Below are 7,018 nucleotides of genomic sequence, written 5' to 3'. Positions count from 1 at the left end.
AGGGGATATTTCTACGAGTCACCTTCCCTAAGGTGCATCGTTATGGTATCATGGCAACTCAACTCCTCGCTACGTTGACAACCATTCACCACCTTCTTAGTTGTGGAATTATTGCCTACCTAGTGAACCTTTGTCATGTGTTCCACTCCATCCCTCTAGATGTGTGCTTCGTGTGTCAGTTCGAGAGATGTTGCTATATCTCATTCCGTGAGTTAATCCTGAGTTGTTCAATCTTCGAGAAGATCGATCCTTCTAGAGTCTCCTTCTTCTCTCCTTGTCAGGTTAGCTGGAGTTCTCAGAACAAGACGCCAACACAAAGATGGTGATCGAATCAACGCCCTTATGAAGTGCAACCTGGATCGAGAAGATTGTGATAGTTTGTGTCCCTCTATCTTTTTACCTCATGCTTGAATCTCGGGACGAGATTCTTGTTTAGTGGGGGTGAGTTGTCACATCCCTAGTTCTGGTATGCACTAGACTAGCCCTTCATGTGTGCATCATGTTTAAATTTTATTTAAGTTGAAATGGGGATGGCTCAAACCCATCTGGTTGTAGTTGCATTAGCTCAACACACTCATTCTGCCATGTCATGATCATGCATCATATTGCGCATTGCATTGATTGTGTTTCCTCTCTGTTACCGGTAATTGTTCCCTCTCAGTAGACGTGGTTCCGACGATGAGATCGATGACACCGATGAAGAACTATACTATCTTCAGAAGTGTCAGGCAAGCAAAACCCCCTTGTTCATTCCGATGCAATCCCACTCTCTCGCTCCTACTCTCTTTTACTGCATTAGGACAACAACGATTCGACTGTTGCATGCTGCGGTAGTTGAACCCCTTTCCTCTGCACGACCTGTCATTGCCACAGTAAATAGATGAAACCCACTAGCATGAGTAGGAGTTGTTTGAGACCTGATGTGCCTACTCATTCATGCTTGTTTGTCATGCCTGCTATTGCCTAGAGTTGTGTCAGGTCTGATTCATCGGGGATGAATCAGAGGTGTGTGAACATGTCCTACTGTGTGTGAGCTAAATGTGTGAACACGATTTGGTAAAGGTAGCGGTGAGAGGCCATGTAGGAGTACATGGTGGGTTGTCTCATTGCAGCCATCCTCAGGAACTGAGTTCTGTGTTTGTGATCCATGGATAGTTACTACCACACATTGGGTTCCCGTAACTCGACCCCTCTCGACTTATTAATCAACATGATCTCTGTCCAGGAGTTGCAACTAGTTTCTAGTGTTTGTAGGTAGTGTTAGTAGTCTACCAAGTGGCACCCGGTACAGGTGGGCTTGGGACAGACTAGGCATCGTGGCACAGTGTACCAAGCATAGATCCACCCGCCGAGGTGGGCTTGAGAACCCTGCACACATCGTTTGGGGCCGTGAGCAACACCCCGGTCGGATCTCCTTGCGGATGGAACCCGAATAGGCGATAAACCTGGACGAGAGACTTGTGTGGTTAGTCAGGTCGTGGCCGACACCCGCGCCAGGCTTCCGCTTGAAGGTTGCCGAGATACATGACGTGTACATGGCGGTAAGTGGTGAGAGCGTGTGTGAAGAAGTACACCCCTGCAGGGTTAATATGATCTATTCGAATAGCCGTGTCCGCGGTAAAGGACTTCTGGGTTGCCTGTACAGTTCATAGATAACTTGAAGTGGATAATTTAAAATGCGCAAGATAAGCGTGAGTGCTATGGATAGCGTTCTCGTAGGGAGACGGGAGCGGATCCATAGTGGTGTATTGATATGGTGAATATGTGGACTCGTGTGCGCCACCTCAAAAGAGTTACTTGCAGTCGTAGTTCAGGTTAGCCACTGAGTCAAAGCTGGCTTGCTGCAGTTAAACCCCACCACCCCTTTGTTGATAATGGTGCATATGTAGTTAGTTCTGATGTAAGTCTTGCTGTGTACATTTGTACTCATGTTTGCCTATTTTATGTTTTTGCAGAGAGACTTCAGTCTCACTAGTAGCACGGCATGGACTTCGACGTTTAGCTTGTTACCTCAGCTACGATCTTCTGCCCTCAACAGGATTTGGTAGATAGTCAGGCTTCTCAGCCTTTTTCATTTGTAGATGTCTGTACTCAGACATGTTAAGATTCCGCTTGTGCTTTGACTTGTATGCTCTGAATGTTGGGTCATGAGACTCATGTTTGTAATATCTCACTCCTCGGAGCCTATTGAATAAATACTTGAGTCGTAGAGTCATGTTGTGATGCCATGTTGTATTTGCACATATCGAGCATATTGTGTGTATGTTATTGAAATGCTTGGTATGTGTGGGATCTGACAACTTAGTTGTTTACCCTTGGTAGCCTCTCTTACCGGGAAATGTTTCCTAGTGCTTCCACTGAGCCATGGTAGCTTGCTACTGCTCTGGAACACTTAGGCTGGCCGGCATGTGTCCTTCTTCGTTCCTGTGTCTGTCCCTTCGGGGAAATGTCACGCGGTGTCTATCGGAGTCCTGTTAGCCTGCTACAGCCCGGATTACCGGAGTCCTGCTAGCCCAGTTGCTACAGCCCCGATTCACTTGCTGATGACCGACACGTTCGTTGTTGGGTCATGTATGCATGTCCCTGTAAGTTAGTGCCACTTTGGGTTCACGACTAGCCATGTCAGCCCGGGCTCACATGTTGAGAATGATGACGAGAACCACCACCAAATTGTTGAGAAACTCTGGAAGGATTAAAAGAGGAAAGGTTGAGCCAAAGATGAAAAGAATTTGAAAGCGATCTTGGAGAAGGAATATGACTGATGAGAATTCATTCTTACGTCAAACTTTGAAAAGAATTTGGGAATAGCTCCGGGAAAATTAGAAGAGTCAGGTAAGATCCTAGAAAAAGACCTGTGGGTTAGGGCCCACTCAAAAGAAAACACCGTTGAACGATTTTGAAGAGAGATTGCACCGGTTGAATTAAATGGCTTGAATGAGATAACAACCTCGAAATATCTTGAACGGATTGAGAATGGAAACACAAGTCTTGTGAAATATCTTCAGCACTCCAGGACAAATGAATAGGAAGAAGTGAATGATTAAGAGGTGCATCGGCATGAGAAAGCATTAGAAACGAGGAAATGAATATGATGAATATCGAAAGCTTGAATTGGATCCAGCGGAGAAGAAACAACAATGAAGGATCATGAACTTGAAACTGTTGAGCATCTTCATGGGAAATCACCGGATAAGAACATTGAAACAAAAGAATGAAGAGACTTCCCACAAATAAAAGGATACATGATTAAGAAATATGAGTCCTTGAAGAAAAAAGGGTGGGAGGGCGGGAAAACAAAGGCAACTTGGGGACGGATGAAATGGATACCGTTGAGAAAAACTTAGAATTGATCTCACGGATGTTGAAAATGATCGGAACCACTTGAAGAGAAGCACGCCGGTTGGAAATAGAATTAACATGACAACCTCAATGATCAAAAGGATTAGTATTCACATAGCAATATGAGAACACCATAGAGATGTTCACCATTGATGACTACTCCATCTCACGTGATGATCGAACATGGTTTAGTTAATTTGGATCACGTATCATTTAGATGACTTGAGGGATGTTTATATAAGTGGGAGTTCTTAAGTAATATGATTAATTGAACTTTAATTTATCATGAACTTAGTCCTGATAGTATTTATGTTGTAGATCAATAGCTCACGTTGTAGCTCCCCTATGTTTTTTTGATATGTTCCTAGAGAAAACTAAGTTTAAAGGTGATAGTAGCAATGATGCGGTCTGGGTCCGTAATATGAGGTTTATCCTCATTGCTTCACAGAAGAATTATGTCCTTGATGCACCTCTAGGTGACAGACCTATTGCAAGAGCAGATGCAGACGCTATGAACGTTTGGCTAGCTCAATATGATGACTACTTGATAGTTTAGTGCACCATGCTTTACAGCTTAGAACCGGGACTTCAAAACGTTTTGAATGCCATGGAGCATATGAGATGTTCCAAGAGCTGAAATTGGTATTTCAGATTCATGCCCATGTCGAGAGGTATGAGACCTCTGACAAGTACGTCACCTAAAAGATTGAGGAGAATAGCTCAGCTAGTGAGCATGTGCTCAAAATGTCTGGGTATTACAATCGCTTGAATCAAGTGGGAGTTAATCTTCCAGATAAGATAGTGATTGACAGAGTTCTCTAGTCACGATCACCAAGTTATTGGAACTTCATGATGAACTATGATATGCAAGGGATGACGAAAGCAATTCCCGAGCTCTTCGTGATGCTGAAATCGACCAAGGTAGAAATCAAGAAAAAGCATCAAGTGATGATGATTAAACAAGACCACTAGTTTGAAGAAAAGGGCAAAGGGAAAGAAAGGGAACTTCAAGAAGAATGGTAAGCAAGTTGTCACTCCCGTGAAGGAGCCCAAAGCTGGACCTAAACCTGAAATTGAGTGCTTCTACATCAAAGGAAATGGTCACTGGAAGCGGAACTACCCCAAATACTTTGCGGATAAGAAGGATGGAAAAGTGAACAAAGGTATATTTGATATACATGTTATTGATCTGTACTTTACTAGTCCTCGTAGTAGCCCCTGGGTATTTGATACCTGTTCGATTGCTAAGATTAGTAACTCGAAACATGAGTTGCAAAATAAATAGAGACTAGTTAAGGGTGAAGTGGCGATGTGTGTTGGAAGTGGTTCCAAGTATGATCATCATCGCCCACTCCCTATGCTTTCAGGATTAGTGTTGAACCTAACTAAATGTTATTTGGTGTTTGCATTGAGCATGAATATGATTAGATCATGTTTATGGCAATACGGTTATTCATTTAGACAGAAAATAATTGTTATTCTGTTTACATGAATAAAACCTTCTATGGTCATACACCCAATGTTAATGGTTTATTGAATCTCGATCATAGTGATACAGATATTCATAAAATTGATGCCAAAAGATGCAAAGTTGATAATGATAGTGCAACATAGTTGTGGCACTTCCATTTAGGTCATATTGGTGTAAAGCGCGTGAAGAAACTCCATCCTGATGGGATTTTGGAATCACTTGATACTTGCGAACCGTGCCTTATGGGCAAGATGACCAAAACTCCGTTCTCCGGAAAATGGAACAAGCTAATGACTTATTGGAAATAATACATACCGATGTATGCAGTCCGATGAGTGTTGAGGCTCGTGGCGGGTATCGTTATTTTCTGACCTTCACATATGATTTGAGCAGATATGGGTATATCTACTTAATGAAACACAAGTCTGAAACATTTGAAAAGTTCAAAGAATTTCAGAGTGAATTGGAGAATCATCGTAACAAGAAAATGAAGGTTCTACGATCTGATCGTGGAGGTGAATATTTGAGTTATGTGTTTGCCCTTCATTTAAAACAATGTGGAATAGTTTCACAGCTCACGCCACCTGGAACACCATAGCGTAATGGTGTGTCCGAACATCGTAACCGCACTTTATTAGATATGGTGCGATCTATGATATATCTTACCGATTTACCACTATCGTTTTGGGGTTACGCATTAGAGACAGTTGCATTCATGTTAAACAAGGCACCATCAAAATCCGTTGAGACGACACCGTAAGAACTGTGGTTTAGCAACAAACCTAAGCTGTCGTTTCTTAAAGTTTGGGGATGCAATGCTTATGTCAAAAAGCTTCAACCTGATAAGCTCGAGCCCAAATCGGAGAAATGTGTCTTCATAGGATACCCAAAAGAAACTGTTGGGTACACCTTCTATCACAAATCTGAAGGCAAGATATTCGTTGCTAAGAATGGATCCTTTCTAGAGAAGGAGATTCTCTCAAAAGAAGTGAGTGGGAGGAAAGTAGAACTTGATGAGGTAATTGTACCTTCTCCTGAATTGGAAAGTAGTTCATCACAGAAATCAGTTCCAGTGATTCCTACACCAATTAATGAAGAAGCTAATGATGATGATCATGAAACTTCAGTTCAAGTTACTATCGAACCTCGTAGGTCAACCAGAGTACGGTCCGCACCAGAGTGGTATGGCAGTCCTATTCTGGAAGTCATGTTACTAGACCATGATGGACCTACGAACTATGAGGAAGCGATGATGAACCCAGATTCCGCGAAATGGCTTGAGGCCATGAAATCTGACATGGGATCCATGTATGAGAACAAAGTGTGGACTTAGGTGGACTTGCCCGATGATTGGCAAGCCATAGAAAATAAATGGATCTTCAAGAGGAAGACGGACGTTGGTAGTAGTGTTACTATCTACAAAGCTCAACTTGTCACAAAAGGTTTTCGACAAGTTCAAGGTGTTGACTACAATGAGATTTTCTCAACTGTAGCAATGCTTAAATCCGTCTGAATCATGTTAGCAGTTGCCACATTTCATGAAATCTGGAAAATGAATGTCAAAACTGCATTCCTTAAATGGATATTTCTTAAAGAAGAGTTGTATATGATGCAACCAGAAGGTTTTGTCGATCCTAAAGGTACTAACAGGGTGTGCAAGCTCCAGCGATCCATCTATAGACTGGTGCAAGCATCCACTACAAAAAAAAAGACACATTCGTGACATTTTGGGCCGGAGGAATTTTTTCTGTCATACTTATGACACTTCTATGACGATAATTGTGACAAAACCCGGCATCATCATAGATGTGGTGGGCTCCTACTTCTATGACAAAAAATCATGACAGAAAATGGGCTTTTCATCCTGGGCGGGCCGGAGACGCAGCTGCATGACATTCTTTGGGCCGTCCATGATGGAAAAAACCATGGTAGAAGCAAGGGCGAGGAAAATTTCGAGGAGTTCCCGGTTATGGTGGGTGGTTGGGGGCCGAGCGATGCGCGTTTCTCTCGTACACGTACGCGCGTGTGTGCGAGGCGTTGGCTCTAACTGAACCCGAGCGAGGCGCTGGGCTCTAACTGAACCCGAGTAATTGCACTGCAGGCTACACGTTACTGAACCCGAGCGATCGATCGATGGCTGTTAACTGAACTCGGTCGAGCGATTCCTTCACTACTGCTGCTAACTGAAGCCGATCGATGTTGCCTCTG

This window comes from Triticum dicoccoides, chromosome 5B (assembly GCF_002162155.2).
Source record: "Triticum dicoccoides isolate Atlit2015 ecotype Zavitan chromosome 5B, WEW_v2.0, whole genome shotgun sequence".
NCBI lineage: Eukaryota > Viridiplantae > Streptophyta > Magnoliopsida > Poales > Poaceae > Triticum > Triticum dicoccoides.
Note: the sequence above shows the minus strand (reverse complement) of the source record.